Genomic DNA, 20,968 nt, shown 5'->3' with positions numbered 1-20,968 from the left:
AAGTCGAGTAGTCCCACAGTTGCCAAACGCCCAGCATGTTCCAGTTCCCATTGGGAGACTTTCAGGATGAGTTAGCTTTAAGCATATAGACGATATTCGGCCATGCAAACTTGTGTATGTTAGGTCGGGGTTAAGGAACGAACTTCTGACGTGTTACGTTGTCGAGATTTTTGATGGAATTATTTTATGGGGACTAGAATTGAACATCGTTATGGACGGAAGCGATGCAATTACAATTTACCCTGTTGAAAACAATTTTCCCACTAGAAGGAGTATCATCTTCAGAGAAGATTCTCGTGCATTGAACTATAAATGATTTGCCGTGCTTTGTTGTTGTAGTTGTGGAGAATCAACGAGAAATTTAGGGAGGCCAACATGCAATTCGTAGGCCTGGACTCTGGTGGGGACGGTGTCGATCTGGTGGCTACTCGTCGTTCACTAGGAACACCTGAAACCTTCGAGATTGTGAGAAACCCAGAAGATCCAAGCCTTGTTAGAATCAAAGCTTCTAATGGCTCCTTGTTATAGATCTCTTTCCATTTCTTATATCTTACATAAGACTAATGCTTCATATATTAAGATTGGTTGAGAAATTACTACATGAACGTGGTACATGTATTGATAAATATACGATCTGTTACAACTAGTCTACTAAGGTGGATGCTAATTATGGTCCACTTATTTGAAAGGCCGACTTGGCTAAGTTTCTAGCCTGTCATGTTATTTTACAAACCAATTTAGTAGACCAAAGTTGTTCCCTATGCATAGCATGTTAGATAGATATTAGGCAGGTGAAAAAATTTCGAAACTCAATTGAAGCAAAGATTGAGAATACCAAGAAACAAGAGTGACTATTGTGGTGGAATCTATTTTGCAGGTGAGGACAAGAGAACGAGTGACAGTTGACTATCAATGCGATGAGAGCGATGAGTGGAGAGATGAAGACTCATATGTACTTGTCAAGAGTTTCACTAAGAGATTTGAAGGAAAGTAGCAGGTCACTAATGGTCCTAGAACACATAATGTTGAGAAAACTCCCTAATTTGTATTGAAAAGTGATACGACCTTCGATTAGTGTTTTTGAAAAAAGTATTTTCAGGTGATGTTCATGAAGAAATGATGTTCAGACCCTCTCATGTAAATACTGCATTTGAAGTTCTGAATACTTACTTCAAGGACTTCATAAATAGATGTCATGAATGTCATTAGAGTAATATGAGGACATCAACAAAGCTTACACACGAGTATTGTGAAGACGTTTGGCATCTTCAGACTCTATGAGAAGTCTACCTAGACTTAGACAAAGAGAAGTTTGTAATTTGAAAAAATCTTATAAACATTTCTAACTAACTTAAGTAAGAGTTGGCAATACAAAACTAGTTAGTAGCTTAAACAAAGAAATGTTTGGAATCTCTGTAATTGAGGTTAGTAATTAAAAAAAAAAACAGTCAGTAAATCTAACAAGTTGATAAATTTGAAAAAAAAAAAAATCAGATGAAGTTAAAAAGGAAGATTTGGTAAATTAGTGTAGCTTGAAAACCTAATAGGAGGGAAAATTACCCAAAAATTTATTAAAAAAAGATTTAGAACTTAACTGGCTAAATAAAAAGAATTATGATTGAATTTGAATCCATATAATAGGATTATGACTTTTTTGGTAATTGTCTACCTAATAGAATAAAAACTAGTACGTTTGACAAATACACTAGTAAAATTCATATAAGAGTGGATACTTGTTGTATTTTGTAAGAAAGATAAAAAAAAAAAAGTTAATTATAACAAAAGCTGACAAATGTAAAATAAAAAATAAAATAAAATAACTATTGGTAAAGAGATAAAGTCAACTTGGTATTTTTTGTAGGCTAAAAGTAGAGAAGTCACGTTATCTTTCACGGGGTCACAAGTTCGACCGTTTTTGTAGACTAATCTCTGATCTGCCTGTTCTTTGAGTGTTTGCTAAGTATCCATGTGGAGATATTTTTTGGGTTTCAAAATACCGGAGGGACTACTAGTGATGGGCTCAAAACCACATATGTCAATTGAATAATTATGGCTCAAAACCACGTATTTTGTAACAAGTGAAGGTGCCCTATATCGCCTAAAGACGGTAGTGGTGATGATAGTCATTCCTTGTACTTTCACTAATAAAAACAAGGGAAGAACCTACGTTTTTAACTCACTGTGAACTAATTACCTAAGATACTCAAACGAAGTGAGAGCTTAGTCCATTGCTTTGCGTTTGGCAAATAAACTGAACTTGTCTACGGTTTGTTTCATCCTTATGTTACCTAAAAGTATTTCCTACATGGGTGATAGTTATACCACATCCTTCGGTTGGCTTGATATATAACCGAGTCAATCATTCGTTTTTGACCTTTTCCCAATTATCCTGTCCAGGGAAACAAGTTCTAAACGGACCTAAAGTACATGGGACAGATCCATCACAATCATCCCCGGTGTAACTTATGAGAGTCAACGTCGGTGCTCTGTCTACCCATAGATCAATGACCGCATGAAATGCACAATTCTCTCTCGTAAGTCTTGCATTGACCATATAAAATTTGATATTTCCATAATTTTAGTAGGAAATTTGACGTGAAGATCATATTAGATTTGCACGCAGCACCAGGTTCACAAAATGGGTATGGACACAGCTTATCATGGAACGGATCTCAGGAATGGGGAGCCACCGATGCTAACATCCAGCAAACAGTTGAAGTTATTGGATTCCTCAATGCTCAGTAAAAACCTTTTCCAAAGAGTGAAGTCAGAAAATCTGGAGTTCCATATGCCATTTTTTAGAGTGTTGGAGATATGCGACCTGAGATTTTGATCGGGCTGAGAGGATTGTGATTGGTATCAATCCAACATTGCAGGCGATTATAATTTATAGATTATATCAATCCGAGATTGGATTTGATTTAATGTATCCTCATTTATTTTTGGGAAAAAGCCACGAAAAGCCTTGAACTTGCCCAAAGTGACACATTTATCTCAATTTTTTTTTGTAATGTGAAAAATTTCAAACTTTTCAAACCGTGACACATTTACCCCATCAAGAGCATTTTTATCTTTTTATTCTATTTTTTCCTTTTTCTTTTTTTTTATTTTTATTTTTTTATTTTTATTTTTCTTCTTCTTCCCTCTGCCGGCTATGGTGAAGCCGACAGAGGGAAGCCGGCATCCGGCGAGGGTCGCCCGACGCCGGCAAGGGCACCCCTCGCCAGATCTGGGGAGGGTCGCCCTCGCCAGACGCAGGCGAGGGCCGCTTGACATCGGCGAGGGCAAGGACACCCTCGCCCGACCTCGCCGGCGTCGGGCGAGGATGGCCCTCGCTAGATCTGGGGAGGGCACCCCTCGCCAGGCGCAGGTGAGGGCCGCCCAACGCCAACAAGGGCCGCCCTAGCTCGATGTCGGCGAGGGTGACCCTCGCCGATGCTGGCAAGGGCAGCCCTCATCAGGCGCCGGCTTCCCTCCACCGGCTGGCAGGCGAAGGGAAGAGAGAAGAAAAAAAAAGAAAAAGATTAAAAAAATTAAAAAATTAAAAAAAATGAAAAGACTAAAATGCTCTATAATTTTGGGGTAAATGTGTCACATAACAAAAGTTCGGGGTTTTTGGTGTTACAAAAAAAAGTTTGGGGTAAATGTGTCACATAACAAAAGTTTAGGGTTTTTGGTGTCACAAAAAAAAGTTTGGGGTAAATGTGTCATTTTGAGCAAAGTTCAAGATTTTTCGTGGCTTTTTCCCTTTATTTTTCCCATAATTAGACATTTATTGTACTATAAATAGGGGCTTGTACAATGTAAAGCATGTGACTGAATATACAGAAAATATAAGTTGTTTCTCACCTTCTTAGCCTATTCCTCCAACTTTGACATGGCATTAGAGCCACATTTTCCGATCTAGCTTTCGCAAACCACTCAAATTGCCATTGTTTTTTCGATCGGCTATTGCAAATTAACCTCTGCAAAACAAATCGGCATTCGGTAGGAATTTGTTTCTCATATCATGGCCAAGAATAAAACAACAGTTGATGGAGGAAACTCTTCAATGGAGGAAAATCCAAAGTTACCACAGAACAAAGAATCAGATCAAATTGATTCCCACTGAAGACCGGCATTTTGCAGCTCAACATTCTATCGAACTGCCTCTTGCTCCAGTACATGTTTCTAGGCCGACCCAGTGGGCTTCTCTCCAGTGGTTTCCGATTCAAGGTCCATGGTTCATTGGGCCAAATGAGACATGGCCCCATATGGCACATCTAGAGAATAGGGAAAAGTCGGTGTCGGGATAGGGTGGACAGGTCCAATCCCAAGACTCAAACCCATTCCATAGGGACTCGGAGCAAATCCCTACCCGATTGCGACACCAAGCTTTGTGCCTTATCTTGTTCCGGCCAACAGTGGCCGACCGAAACCCGGCGACCCACTCTATATGTTGTTGGTGTACGATCCCGGACTAAAACTCACCTCCTTACAACTCAATGGACGTGAAAACTATAGTACTTGGGCTCGAGATCTCTAGCAACCATTGGTCATGAAAGATAAAGCTGGGTTCCTTGACGAAACTATGCCCTTTCTAGCGGATGGATGCTCATGGCGGCATTGGCAACGTAACCAGCTCATGCAAACATGGATCAGTAATTGCTTGGCTCCTAAGGTGGCCGCCGAGCTTTCACCAATTGAAGACTTGAAGACAATTTGGGATAACATTTGTGAGATGTACAGAAAGCTCGACCAGGCCAAAATCTTCTCCTTCACCCAAGCCTCTCGGAGCTTAAACAAGGAAATCAGTTCATGACAACATGCTTCAATTGCCTCTCGGCCTTGTGGAACGAACTCGAGACCGCTAAAGAGCAGCTTGAGGGGTCAGAGGAAGCGCTTCAACAATATCGGGCGATACGAGAAAGGGAGAAAGCAACCCATTTTCTACTAATATTGAATGAAAGCTACTCACATTTTAGGTCTCAAATCCTTGCAATGGAGCCAGCACCGCCGCTTGGGTAGATCTACCAATTGGCAGTCCAAGAGGAGAGCCAAAGGGTAGTCGCAGCTAAGCACGCACGAATCGGAGAAGGGATCACCTTTGCTGCCTTGGAATCTAGACCATCTTCAACTGGTAGCTTCTCGCTGGGGCTCACCAATTTCGGATTTGGGCAGCCACTAATTGATGGCCTTCTAGCTGCCTTTGGTTTGGCCGAGAAGCATCTCGATCTCTAGGAGAATGGGACTGTCGACCTGTTGCTACAACCAAAGGAGGAGAAGGAAGCCCTAATTCTTTTGGGATGGACGACTATGATGGGCTCCAAAGACCTTACGGCTATTATTTCGCCATAGCTTCAGCTGAATCCAATGGCTCTCAACAAGCCACAATGGCACATATTTTTAAAGCATCGCCCAACCCTCACAATGCCACATCATCCTTAAAAGGAAATATTAAAGGAAAAGGGAAATTATACTATGATTATTGCAAGCAGCCACATCACACAATTGAAACTCGTTGGAAATTGCACAACAAACCTGGGGAGAAATGAAAAAAGGAATCATCAGCTAATCAAGTCATTGGGCACAATCAGTCAATCACCCAAAATCAATGTCAACAAATCATGAGAGCATTGAGACAGTTGGAAACTTCTAATAAGGGGGCAAGCTTCTCAAGTACTTCATATTGCCTCAACTCTATTTCTCATAATGCATGGGATTATTGATTCAAGTGCTTGTGACCACATTTTTGTGATGAAAATATTTTCTCTCATACCCATAAAAATCATTTCCCTATAAATGTGAAGCTTCCAAATGGAAATACCATATATGTCACAAAGATAAAGACAACAAATCTCTTCGATTACCCTTCGAAATGTCTTTTATGTTCCCCAGTTTCAATTCAATCTTATCTCAATATCAAAGGCCTGTGAGGATAATTCATGTCGTATTCTTTTTAATTCTGACACTTGTCTCTTTCAGGCTCTTTCAATTGGCAAATTGATGGGCTTGGATAATCTTTCACAAAGATTATATTTTTGGACTAATTTTCCCAAAATTTTTAATTTATCGCAATTTTCCATGTATAAAGATTCATTGTGTAATGTTACTATCATGATAAAGTTATCCTTTCCCATAAACGTTTAGGCCATAGTGCTTTCTTTCCGCATCCTCAAAGTAAAATTTGTCCTCTTGCTAAACAATCATGTGCCCTTTTTCCCACAAGTAAATCTCAAGCTACATATATTTTTTCTTTAATTCATGCAGATATTTGGGGTTCTTATCACACCCCACATCATGATGGGTCTCAATTCTTTCTCATCATCGTAGATATTCATTCTCATGCTACATGGGTTTTCCTTATATAGTCAAAGAATCAAGCTCTTTCCCATCAAAAGAATTTTTTAACCATGCCAAAAAATCAATTTGGGAAATCTGTTCAATGTATTGGAATAGATAATGGGTAAGAATTTTCTTGTCATGAGTGTCATTTTTTTTCTTCTCGTGGAATTCTGCATGAAAACATGTGCACTTATGCGCCTCAACAAAATGGGATTGTTGAGCATAAACACCGTCATCTTTTAGAAGTTGATCATGCCCTTAAATCCTAAGCGTCCATTCGGGAGATTTCATGGGAGAATGTGTGGTCACGGCAGCTTACCTAATCAATTGCATGCCAACTTGGGTCCTCGATGAATGTATTTCTTTTGAAGTGCTAATTGGTAAGAAGCCTGAGGTTAATCACTTGAAGGTTTTTGGTTGCCTATGCTATGTTGCTACCCTGGGTCCTTGTGACAAGATGAGTCTTTGAGCCAAATGATGCATCTTCATGGGATATCCTGAGATAGCTAGTATAAGCACCTAGAGGGGAGTGAATAGGTGCAAAAACAAATTCTCAAGATACGGGAGCGATTCTAGGCAAACGATAGAAAGGAAAATACGATCAAAGTAAAGTAAAGGTTAGGGAAGAGAAAATTGAACACAAGATTTATAGTGGTTCAGCTTATTCCAAGCCTACGTCCACTCTTCCGTACTGACAGCCCACCGGTTGGATTTCACTATGAACAAAAGAGAAGTTACAGCACAACTTTTCCTTGATTCAACAGTGTAGATGATCTACCACACTTCCTCAAGGTTTCTCACGAATATAGACTCTTTTTTGTTTACACGATTTTGCTCAACAAATGAATTGACTAAGAACAAGGAGCTTCAAACTTTGGAATTCTTCTATCGTGCACACTCTCGAACAACTGGAACGTCTTCCTTATATACTCCTTTATGCCATCATACCCGTTGGACGGAATCAATTAGGAAGATCATTCGAGCTATTAAAGGAACATGTCGATAGCCCATCAATCATGTTCGCCCATACAATCAGGATCTCGGCTTCCATAAGTAGAACCTTCCAAATATACTTTGCCAATCATCGGATCCTTAATCTTCGAATCAATTATGATCAAATAAAGGATTCCATTATGTCATATCCAGCCAAGAGATCTTCTCCAGTCGATAATGCCACATCCTTAATGAAACATCCAGTTCTAGATAGCCTTTCTTCAACGGATTAGAAACTCGTCAATGAGGATAGACTTTGAGTCTTAAGTCTGGCTGTCCTGAGGTCTTCGAGACTTTAAATAGCAGAGTCTGCAAGCCTTCAGACTAGATTGATGGAAATGTTTTGTCAACTTCAAAACACTTCAAGAGAATTTCTCCAACAATCTCCCCATTTTTTATGGTGACAAAACTTTCCTGCAGATTTGGAAAACTTTGACCTGCAAAACATTTCTCAAACACATATGCATATCTTATAGAGATAAATGGCTAAATGAATAACACTAGAATCTGCAACCACAAAAAATAGGTTAGTCCAGTATGCAATAAAGCCATCCATAAGATATCAATAGTAGTTAATAATAAGCAGTCAAATCCAAATCCCAAATTTAGTCCACATCCAGACACACAAGTCAAGTCAAAACAAACCACAACCAAACAAGCCAAAAGTTCGACAAATTTAAGTTCAAAGTTTTTCAAGTCTCGCAACTCTCCCCCTTTTTGTTAGCATAAAAAAGTTGAGATGAAAATGGAGTGAAGTCAAGAATGCTTGGGAACACGAACAAGCTGGAAATCTCCCATCAACTGAACGATGCCTTCCAGCATTTTCAAGTCTTCCTTCAGTTGTGCAACATCCTCACCCTTAGCATTAGCCGAATCTGAAGAGAAATGGCTTGGATTTGATCATTCAATGAACCCGAAGAAGCTTGTCCTGCATTATGCAAGTTATGAACTTCGCATCCCAATGCATATATCTGACCTTGCATCTCCAAGAGAATATCCATCACTCTGCGAAAGTCTGCTGAATTGTCGGTCTGCGTACTGGCATCGGCACGATCTGATGGAGTAAATGCAGACGAAGGTAGATCAGCATCATCACGCAGATTTAGCGAAGAAACATCATGACCTTTCTCAGGAAACTGAGAGGCATAAATATCCTTTGGATCTGCTGGGAATCGACTGACTCCCTCACTGGTTGCAGGATTTGAGGACATTCCTCTTTTCTCTTGGTCTCCCCGTGTTCATGCCTTCGGGTGGAGAGTGCTCCTCATGTTCTTCTTCTTCTTGATCTCTTTTCTCTTCTTCTTCTTTTTCAACTCTCTCTTTCTCAGCATCTCTTTCTTCTTCTTCTTCTCTTTCCTCCGTTTCTTTTTCCTCTGCTCTTTCTTCTGTCTGCTGTTCTGAGTCTTTCTCTGGAACAGATAGACTGAGATTCTTCAAAGCCATTGCAGAAATGGTGATGTTATCCTCATCATCTTCATCCTCAACGATGAGAGCTCTTCTTCTCTTGGATGGAGCATCCATGGGCTCCTTCCTTTTCTTTTTCCTACGAAGAGAATTGATGAGATTTGACTGAGTCTTCTCCTTAAATTTCTCCAATGCCTTGCTTAGTTCCTTCAAACGCATCTTGGTCACCATTTTCAGTCCTACCACTATATGATCGCACGATCGAGCACAAAGAATTTGCGGAGGCTGAATGTTCAGATGTCTGAATAACTTCGTCACAAAACCTGGATAAGGAAGTTGACCTCTGTCCTTCATCACAGCTCTATACATGTGGAACATAATAGTGTGAGGAAGTGAAAACATTTTTCCAGTGATGATGGCATACATTAGCTTTGCCTCTGAACTTGAAACATCAGTCTTGGAAATTGATTTCGGTCTGAGGCAATTGATTACAATCTTGTGCAGCAAGATGTTGAATGCACTCATCCTTGAGTAGGAAATCTTTTCCTCTGTTCTCCTGTCCTTAACAAGTTCCAGTGTAGTACGAGCAATAGAAACTTTGATCCGTTGATATCTTCCTTTTCCACTCCTAACACATCTGCTAGCATATTCATATCCACTACAAAGTCTTGATCTTTGACACTGAAGGAGAATTTATTCGCATCCAAGAAACTAAGATTTGAATAGAAATATATAGTTAGTTGAGGATAGACCTCTGTGGTGTCAGAGCAGAATTTTTCAAGTTGAAGATGACTGAAATTTTCCCTCAAGTTCACATTCACAGCATCCAGAAAATCAAAATCCACACTCTTAGGGTTTATCACTCCACGCTTCAGCAATTTTGAGTATAGATCCTTTTGTTCCTTCGATCTAAACAACTCTCCCCTTTTTCCTCGATTTTCCGCCGCAACTCCCATTCTTGATTGAAATTGGCTGTATAATTTGTCATCATCATTTCCATCTACCGGATTAAATCCCCAATCACGAGGATCACTTGGGATATTCGCAAGGGTTTCTTCGCCACCCCTTTACGAGCAATTCCCAAACTTTCCATTTTTCGCAAAAAGATATATTCATTTCCATATCCTTTGTCCTTAAGAAAATCATCGACATAGTTCAATGGAGTACCAGTCCCTTTTAAAGCACGATACAACTTATAAATAAAAGAGGGCCTTTGAACTCTTACAAGGTTTGCATCTTCAATGATTTCATTTTGTTGATGATCAACATCTTGAGGACTAGATGGAGGAGAATGACGCTGCTGCGAATGTTGTGGGCTCTACTGGCGATTTGGAGACACTTCTTCTTCAAGGTGAGATCGAAGTGCGTAGGCCCCTTACTCATTCGCCGTGGTCCCCGCTTTGCGATCCTCGAAGAATTTCTTGAAGACGACATCTTTCTTAGTCTTTAAAAGATTCATTGCTTGACTTTCCCAAGAAAGATGACAACTTTTTTGAAGATTAAACAAGAGAAGAAAACAGGAATGGAAGATTGGTGCTTTTTAGGGTTTTGGAGTTAAGCGAAGAGAAACTGACTGTATATAAGACAGTCGAAAGGAGGGGATACCAAAAGTCATAATGGAAAGTGAAAAGATGCCTTTAAAAAAATAATTGCCTTTTTCGAAAAATGGTCATTTAAAAATAACTCCTTTTTCTAAAGGAAACGTTACAATAATCTCGTCAATTAAAGATAGCGGTTGAGATAACAATAATCAACACGGTTGATGAACGTACCTTTTCAAGATGAGATTAGAGAGAGAATAACTTACAGTCAAAGTCTTGCAGTCAAAGTCTTATTTGTCTGAGTCTGAGAGTCTCTAGACTTTAACTTCTTCAAACCTCAAAATGTTGAGACTGAACGGATAATTTCAAATTGATTTTTCTCCAAAGGCTTTGTAAATATATCCGCCGGTTGGTTCTTTGAGTCAACAAACTGAATCGTAATTTCTCCATTTTGAACATGATCTCTAATGAAGTGATGTCGAATCTCTATATGCTTTGCTCTTGAGTGAAGAATTGGATTTTTGGTGAGATTGATTGCGCTGGTGTTGTCACATTTAATCTCCGTGCATGAATCTTCAATTCCAAAATCTCTTAGCTATTGTTTTATCTACAGAATTTGTGAACAATAACTTCCAAGAGCTACATATTCTACTTCTGTTGTAGAGAGAGCTACTGTACTTTGCTTCCTTGAAAACCAAGACACTATCCTGCCTCCAAGTAGTTGACAAAACCCGAGGTGCTCTTTCTATCAACTCGCATCCGGCTAAGTCTGCGTCTGAGTACTCAAGAAGAGTAAAGTCTCCCATTTTAGGATACCGAGACCAAAGCTTGAAGTTGATGCAATATATTTGATAATACGCTTTGCAGCATTTAAATGTGATTCTTTAGGTCCGCTTGAAATCGGCACAAATGCAAACACTAAACAAAATGTCGGTCTAGAAGCAGTAAGATAAAGAAGTGAACCGATGATACTCCTGTATAACTTTTGGTCGACTTTCTTTCCTTCTTCATCTTTATCTATCTTCAAGGAACTTGACATTGGTATATCGGCCCTTTTGCAATTGTCCAGTCCAAACTTCTTCACAATATCATTAGCATATTTTTATTGATGAATAAAAGTTCCTTCCTTTAGTTGTTTCACTTGAAGTCCAAGAAAGAAGGTTAACTCACCCGCTCATTTCAAATTCATCCTGCATAGTCTTAGAAAATTTCTTGCACAGACTTTCATTAGAGGATCCAAAAATAATATCATCGACATATATTTGAACAAGTAGAAAACTCTTGCTTTCTCTTTTAATGAAAAGAGTAGTGTCTACTTTACCTTTAACAAATCCATTTTCAATTAAAAACTTACTCGGTCCTGTCGTACCAAGCTCGAGGTGCTTGTTTTAAGCCATATAAAGCCTTTTTGAGTCTCGAATACCGAGTCTGGTTTCCTTGGGTCTTCAAACCCGGTGGTTGTTCCATATAGACTTCCTCATGGATGAATCCATTTAGGAAGGCACTTTTGACATCCATTTGGAATAACCTGAAATTCTTATAACAAGCAAAAGCAAGTAATAATCGAATTGCTTCTAACCTTGCTACTGGTGCGTAAGTCTCGTCATAGTCTATCCCTTCTTCTTGTGTGTATCCCTTGGCCACGAGTCTTGCCTTGTTTCTTATGACTTTTCCTTTCTCGTTCATCTTGTTCCTCAAGACCCATTTAGCTCAAATAACAGACTTACCTTTTGGTTTATGAGTCAATTCCCAGACATCATTAATACTGAATTGCCTGAGCATAGCTTCAATCCAGCTTTCATCAGATAAAGTTTCTTCTATGCTTTTGGGTCCTATTTCAGAAACAAGAGCCACAGCACTAGACTCTTCACGCCTTTTGGATCTTGTGCGAATTCCTTCATTGATGTCGCCAATAATAAGATCTTTAGGATGACTGGACTTATGTTTCCAGTTGCTCGTTAATTTGTCAGATTGATGGTCACTTCCTTCACTTGAATCTTCAACAGTCACTTGTTGCTGGTCCTTCAAAGTTTGAGCTATTTCCTGAGATTTAGACTTTGTAGAGTCTAGAGCAGGTTTAGATTCTTCAAGATGAGTCTAAATGGATTCATTTTGCATAGAATCTTGGAATTTAACATTCATTGATTCTTCCACTATTTGAGTCTTCTTGTTGTAGACTCTGTACGCTTTGCTTGTGGTTGAATATCCAAGGAAGATGCCTTCATCTGACTTTTCTTCAAACTTACCAACTCGATCATTTGCATTTTTCAGTATAAAACATTTGCATCCAAATACATGAAAATATGAAACAATAGGCTTCTTTTCTTTGAATAGTTCATAGGGGGTTTTTTTTTCTAGAATAGGTCTTAGAAAAACTCTATTAATAATATAACATGCTGTAGAAACTGCTTCAGCCCAAAAACGTGAAGAGATATTGCTTTCTATTAAAAGAGATCTATTCTTTCTTTCCACAACTCCATTTTGCTCTGGAGTATATGGAGAGGAGAATACATGCTAAAAACCAGATTCATCACAGAATTTTGTAAAATCATGATTTTCAAATTCACCTCTATGATCTGTTCTTATACTCGAGATAATATACCCTTTTTCATTTTGAACCTTTTTAGCAAACTTTTCAAAGCAAGAGAAAGTTTCAGACTTACTTGCCAAGAAATATACCCAAGTAAATCATGAGTAATCATCCACAATTACTAGGCAGTATTTCTTACCTCCAATGCTTTGTGTTGTGGTTGGTCCAAAAAGATCCATATGCAGAAGCTGCAGTACACGGTTAGTGGAAACTTGATTTATTGGTTTAAAGGAATTTCTTACATGTTTTCCCAATATACATGGTGTACATAGATCGGACTTTTGGTATGATAAATTGGGTAGACCACAAACAAGCTTCTTTGCTGAGATTTTGGCTATTTGCTTCATATTGACGTGCCCAAGCTTTCTGTGCCATAAGTTTGCTTCGTCTTGGATTGAGATTAGACATTGTGATTCATCTGGTTTCACATTCAAGAGGTAGATATTTCCATGTCTTCGACCCATGAATGACTGAGTAGAATCTTTACTAATTCCTGAACATATTCCCTCTTGAAAGTTGATTTTGAAACTAGTATCACATAGCTGACTAATACTGAGCAAATTGTAATTAAGCCCTTCTACTAAGGAAACATTGCCGATTGTGAGATTTCCAATGTTTACAGTTCCAAATCCCACAATTTTTCCTTTGCTCTTTCCTCCAAAAGAGACTTTTCCACCATTTACTCGAACAAGCTTTATGAAATTTTTTTTTGGGTCTCCTGTCATGTATCTTGAGCATCCACTATCCAGATACTATTTTACCTTTTTCTTGATAGTGACCCGCATTTAAAAAAGAAACTCAAACCTTCTTTGTTACCCATATTTTCTTGGGTCAATTGGTGTTAGTATGATATGCGGTTTTTGCCCATACCTTTTTAACAGGTTTCCAAATCATAGGACATTCTTTTTCAAAATGATCTGCACTATTGCACTTTGAGCATCTTAGAGCATTGTGACCTACTGGTTTTACAAAGATCATTTTAAAATGATTTTTGTAAGCATCTCTTGTGGGTCTTTGTTTGAGTCTTTCCTTCACTTTAAGAAAATCAATTAAAGGAATGGTTTCAGCAATCATTCCTAAACCAGATTTATTGAAATAAGATCTTTGAATAGAGAGAATTTTTTCCAGTTTCTCAGATCCTATAGAAAATCTTTTGGAAATATTTGAGATATTACTTTTCAAGAATGCATTTTTTTTTAAAAGATTATCTTCACTTTTTTTAAGAGAAGAAACATTCTTGTCTAAACATTTCACTTTTTCTTTCAAAATATTTTCCTGTTGTTTTAGAGCAGAATTTTCCTTCTTGAGTTCGGAAATTCTTTTAAGAGAAGTCTTAAGACTAAAACACAATTCATCAATGTATTTTGAAACTTTAATAGGGATTTTGAAGTTACTTACCTCAAATTCACTTTCTGAATCTGAATCTGTCTCGGAATTTGAATCAATCCGATTGTGCCATCGAGACATATATTGGCATAATCATCATCACTTTCTTCACACTCTGTATCACTCCAGGTTTCAGCTTTAAGAGATTTTCGGTACTTTTCAGTTTTTCCTTTCTTCTTCCTCAGAAGAGGACAGTTAGGTCTAATGTGTCCATTTTTCTTACATTCAAAGCATACTACATCTTTGTTTGATTCATCATCCTCAACGACTTAGTCTGTTGCTTTTGAAAACTTTGTTTCTTTGGATTGAATCTTCTTCCTTTTCTCGTTCAGCTTTCAATCTTCTTATCATGAGAGCAAGTTCCTCATCATCCATATCGTCTTCAGAATCTGTAACATCATAATCATCATTAGATTTTAATGCAATGGATTTCTTACCTTTAGGGTCTTCGTCTTCATTGATTCGTTCCACTTCATAAGACTGAAGAGTCCCAACCAACTCATCAACAGATAGTGGCATGATTCTTTGGGTCTCTCTGATTGAGGTCTTTATGTGATTCCAATCCTTGGAGAGTCCACGCAGAGCTTGTTTACTTTCATGGGATCGAAATTGGTTGACCTTGATTTTCAAGACCATTCACGATTTCTGTAAAACGACTAAACATATATCGCTTATAGATTCTCCTGGTTTCATTTTGAAGGCTTCATATTGACCGAGGAGAATGTTGATTCTAGTCTCTTTCACTCGATCGGTTCCTTCACAGGTAATATGTAATCTATCCCAGACTTCTTTAGCTGTAACACAAGAAGATATTTTGTTATATTCAGTAGGGGATAAAGCACAATATAAGGAATAAATTGCTTTTGCATCAAGAGCTTGTCTCTTGATTATCTCTTCCTGAGTCATTTCGCTAGACTCAATAGCATCTTTTCCTCTTTCTAAGACAGATGCAGCTTTAGGAATGATTCCTTTTTCTACAACGTCCCATTCCAGAGGATCCTTTGATCTTAGGAACGCTTTCATCTTGTTTTTCCATATGTTGTAATCCTTTCCATCAAAGTAAGGTGGTCTGGTATTGCTTTGCCCTTCTACCAGCCTTGGAGCCAACATACTAGCCATGGATCTTTAACTTTGAAGTAAAACACTTCAAACAAAGTGAGTACACAGGCTCTAATACCAATTGAGATAGCTAGTATAAGCACCTAGAGGGGGGGTGAATAGGTGCAAAAACAAATTCTCGAGATACGGAAGCGATTCTAGGCAAACGATAGAAAGGAAAATACGATCAAAGTAAAGTAAAGGTTAGGGAAGAGAAAATTGAACACGAGATTTATAGTGGTTCGGCTTATTCCAAGCCTACGTCTACTCTTCCGCACTGACAGCCCACCGGCTGGATTTCACTATGAACAAAAGAGAAGTTACAGCATAGCTTTTCCTTGATTCAACAGTGTAGATGATCTACCACACTTCCTCAAGGTTTCTCACGAATATAGACTCTCTTTTGTTTACACGATTTTGCTCAACAAATGATTTGACTAAGAACAAGGAGCTTCAGACTTTGGAATTCTTCTATCGTGCACACTCTCGAACAATTGGAACGTCTTCCTTATATACTCCTTTATGCCATCATACCCGTTGGCACTTACCAAAGGAAATCCTCCAATCTACCCATTGGACGGAATCAATTAGGAAGATCATTCGAGCTATTAAAGGAACATGTTGATAGCCCATCAATCCTGTTCGCCCATACAATCAGGATCTCGGTTTCCATAAGTAGAACCTTCCAAATATACTTTGCCAATCATCGGATCCTTAATCTTCGAATCAATTATGATCAAATAAAGGATTCCGTTATGTCATATCCAGCCAAGAGATCTTCTCCAGTCGATAAGGCCACATCCTTAATGAAACATCAAGTTCTGGATAGCCTTTCTTCAACGGATTAGAAACTGTCAATAAGGATAGACTTTGAGTCTTGAGTCTGGCTGTCCGGAGGTCTTCAGACTTTAAATAGCAGAGTCTGCAAGCCTTCAGACTAGACTGATGGAAACGTTTTATTAACTTCAAAACACTTCAAGAGGATTTCTCCAACATATCCAACTCTTTAGAAGAGATATTGCATCTTTGAGCCATCGATAAGGAACTTCTTTATAAGTAGGGATGTCGTTTTCCATGAAGACATTTTACCTTTTCAAGATGAAGAATCTTCAAATGAGCCTCCTAGCTTGAATCATCAAAATGGACATTTTCTATTTGAGGAAAGTTCATCTCCTATTTCCCACTATATATATGTCTTGTCTCTAGACGCTCTGACTTCTTCTCTAGTGATCAAGACCATTATGGATTTCCTATCTACTCTAGATCATTTGGTTGTAGAATCTACGATGCACATTGAAGCAAGTTTTGATTTAGACCAATTATCTTCACAATCCACTTCAAAGTTATCATCTCCTACACCTCATCATATTCCCCACGAGGTTCATGACAGATTACTCGCCCTTTTATGTGGACAAAGGACTATGTCTGTGCATCCCTCAACTTAACAGGTACCTCATATCCTATCTCCTCTTATGTTTCATTTGATTGCCTATCTACGGAACATATGTTCTCAAGTTGTATTTATGAGGAGATAGACATGGTGGCAAAAGGCTATGGGAGCCGCATGCCTTAATAGATAATCAAACATGGGATGTAGTTCCATTACCTGCTCATGGGAAACCTATTAGTTGCAAATGGATAAATAAGATCAAGTAAAAGGCTAATGGATCTGTTGAACGGTATAAGGCTCGCTTAGTGGCGAAAGGCTTTATGCAGCATGAGGGTTTTGATTATCACGAGACATTATCTTTAGTTGCAAAAGACGTTATTGTTCGCTCCTTTCTTTCCATTGCTGCTTTCCGAGATTGGAAATTACATCAGATGGATGTTCACAATGCCTTCCTTTGTGGTGATCTCAATGAAGAAATACATATAGACCTTCCACCAAGATTACAACAACAGGGGGAACCTAGAGTGTGTTGTCTCTGTAAGTCCCTTTATGGGCTCAAACAAACTTCTCAACAATAGTATGCAAAGTTTACTACAGCTCTTACAACCATTGGTTTCAAGCAATCCAAGCACAACTATGCCCTCTTCACTTGGACAAAAGGTACATCATCAAATTATCTAATGATATATGTTGATTATATACTTATTATTGGCAATGATGGATTGGCCAAAGAATATATGCATTCTACTTTTCGCATGAAGGACTTGGGACCTCCTAGTATTTCCTTGGTATTAAGATTGCTCGCTCAAACTTAAGAATATCTCTAAGCTAATGGAAATTTGTGTTAGAAATCATATCTGAAGCAGGCTTATCAGGATGTAAACTAGTTGCCATTCCTATCAATCAAAACATCAAATTAACTACCATTGATTATGACACCAGATCATCTTTTGAGACCGATGACCCATTATTTGAAGATCCATCTCACTATAAAAGGCTTGTGGGGAAACTTATATATCTCACTATGACGAGGTCAGATATATGTTATGCAGTGTAGACATTCAATCAATTTACGCATAATTTGAAAGAATCTCACATGAATGCAGCTTTGAAGGTCGTAAAATATTTAAAAAGATGTCCAGGACTTGGAATACTCCACCTCGAGATTGCAATTTGGAAATGAATGCTTATTGTGATACAGATTATGCCACATGTCCCATGAGTCAAAGATCAATCACTAGTTTTGTATTAAATTAGAAAAGTTGTTACTTTCATTGAAGATGAAGAAGTAGTCGATTGTATAATTATCATCCGCTAAAGATGAATATCAAGCCATGGCCAAAACCATTTGTGAAACAGTTTGGATACAAGGCTTGCTTTCAAAACTTGGGATATGGATCAAAGGACCAACGAACTTATTTTGTGACGATGATGCAACACTCAAACTCGTGGCGAATCTCATATTTCATGAGAGAACTAAACATATTGAAGTGGACTGTCACTACACTTAAGAAAAGATCCAAGAAGGAGTAATCAATACAAATGTAATTGGAACCATAGAACAGCCTCTAGACCTCTCTACCAAGCCATTATGTCAAAGACAGCACATATATCTACTAAATAAGCTTGGCGTCTTGGATATATATATACATACACATATGTATATATACATATATATGTATATATATACATATATATGTATATACATATATATATATATACATATATACATATATATATATATATATACATATATATATATATATATATATACATATATATATACATATATATATATATACATATATGTATATGTATATATATATCAATCATTAGCTCGAGGGGGAGTGTTGAAGATATGTGAGGATCGAACTTGAGATTGTGATTGGACCGAGAAGATTGTGATTGATATCAATCCAAGATTGCAGGAGATTATAATTGATGGATTATATCAATCCGATATTGGATTTGATTTAATGTATCTTCATTTATTTATTTTCCAGCGTTAGACATTCGTTGTACTATAAATAGGAGCTTGTACGATATAAAACATGTGACTGAATATACATAAATTATAAGTCGTTTCTCACCTTCTTGGCCTATTCCTCAAACTCTGACAAGGTACGCGAAGAGCCCAAGTCTATACGCGGTCAAGCTCATCAACAAGCCTCCCTCTCCGCGAGTAGCCCTTGATACCTTGACCACGTACAACAAGGCAGGATACGATGCAGTGCGTAGGCACTCCCCGATAGCTTACGTAGTGATGTTGAACCGCCTTGGGCCCCCGATCCCAAAGTGCTCTTCCTGCTGGCCAGCGGCTTGGCCAGGACCAAGGTCGATGTGCACTTACTACAAGCTGTTCTCGGACATCTTCGACTACATGACGGTCCAACAGAACATCGATTTCAACCACACTAACTGGACGGTGCAGCTGAACAATATCACCACGTTGAACGGTCCTCTCACCTTTGTGGGTTAAGTCGAACTGCGACGCCATCTACAGATACTTTTCTACGAAGGTATGAAATGCTTACAAAACTCTGTTGCTGATTTGATTTGCGAATTGGGTGAAGGTGAATGGGTGGCTGAGTGGCAAGTGAGCGGAGCTACGAAAGAAGACTACTAGAGATTCGCAAAGGCACAGTTTGAGGTGTATGGAAGAGAATGTTCGGATGGGCCTGTTGGACCCTCGGGAATGTCAACATCAAGTGGAGTCTGCAGTGGATGATCAACAATGGCTATATAACGCTTTAATCAGTTTACCTATTTGAATTATTTTGGTATTTTCCTAACATTTACGCTCATATAGTTGATGTTCGTGATGATCAATTGTTGCCCTCGGCTAGAGCGCATTAAAGTGGAATAAATAGCTTTTATTATTTTTGAATGGTTCATAGCCTCAAGCAAGCAAGATTGATCGGAGGTCTGAAGAACAAATTATGAGAAGGCAAAGCAAGGCCAAGAACGTAGGCCTTGGTGTTGGATGGTGCTTATAACTGTAATCGCACTATACTTCGACTGAACATCATCGCCGCAACGGGTGCTCTGTGTAAGATGGATTTCTTTTTGGGCCAATTTGATTGGATCGTGCTAAGTTAAGGTTTAACATACATAATGAGACTTAGTAGCCCAATGATAACCGGACAACTCTTCCACAATGTCAAAGCTTTGAGCTTGTTATAAACACACCGGTGCCTTCGAAATTTGCTTCCATGGGAAAGACTTCCTGACTTTTAGCATGCAGGTGGGTTACAATGATAGACTTTTCAACCTTGTACTTTCCAGTTTCATGTGGACTAAATAAACCGTTACTCAAATGGATATCATTGTCTTTAATTTACTATGAGATTAACAACATGTTCAGAACAACAAAAATAAATAATAAATAATCAGAAATTGTTTTAGGGTTTACTTTTTTAAGAATTTATGACTTATAGCATATGCCATTACTTTGACAATGACCCAAAGACCGTTATGCTAGTAACCATTACTTGTATATATCACATTATGGGCGTTGAATCATTATGGAAGTTATTTGAAGGTGATCTTTCTCTACCAATTTGCTAATCATAAAATCAAAAAATGTGGGAAAATTATCCATTCAATCTTAAACATATTGTACAAATGCCAATTTAGTCATAAACTTTTTAGTTTTGCTAATTTAGTTATAAACCTTAATGTGAAATTTCAATATAGCACTTTCTACAAATTTTCACCATAAATTGCTAATGTGGAGATTTAGTCATCGCCGGCTATTTTACATGACATACTATCATATTAGCGATTTCTTGGTGAAAATTATTAGAAGAATTATATTTGAATTTTGCACATATGTTTACAACTAAATTGGAAAATTTTAAAAATTTAAAATTGATTTGATATCTGCATAATATGTTTAAGACTCAGCAGATAATTTTCCAGGAAAAAAAAAAGTTAAGGTATTTTTAGTATTACATTCTAATTCCACATCTGCGGCATGGGATGTATAGTATGGTTCATAGGTGGAGTGAAGTGAAAACAATTGATGATGTGTTTCCAATATTAATTATTGGTAAGATGTTACCATTTAATACGAAACTTATGAATTCCATCCTATAATTGGAAGCAAAACCCTGCTCCTCCACGACCAGGATGACTTTTGTCCGTTTGTGAAGTCTTTCTTCAATTTTGTCAAAAAGCATGGACTCCCCTTTCTCCTTTGCCACTTATTGCTCATTTCCCACGAAAGAAAAGAATAAATTA

The 20,968-nt window shown here is 38.1% G+C and overlaps 1 pseudogene; it reads left to right on the top strand.

Annotated features, from left to right (window-relative positions):
- Positions 1–926: 926 nt before the first annotated feature.
- On the top strand, positions 927–19,480 carry LOC104451236 (annotated as a pseudogene).
- Positions 19,481–20,968: the final 1,488 nt, after the last annotated feature.

This window comes from Eucalyptus grandis, chromosome 11 (assembly GCF_016545825.1).
Source record: "Eucalyptus grandis isolate ANBG69807.140 chromosome 11, ASM1654582v1, whole genome shotgun sequence".
Classification (NCBI taxonomy): Eukaryota; Viridiplantae; Streptophyta; class Magnoliopsida; order Myrtales; family Myrtaceae; genus Eucalyptus; species Eucalyptus grandis.
Note: the sequence above shows the minus strand (reverse complement) of the source record. Positions and strands in the feature narration are given on the sequence as shown.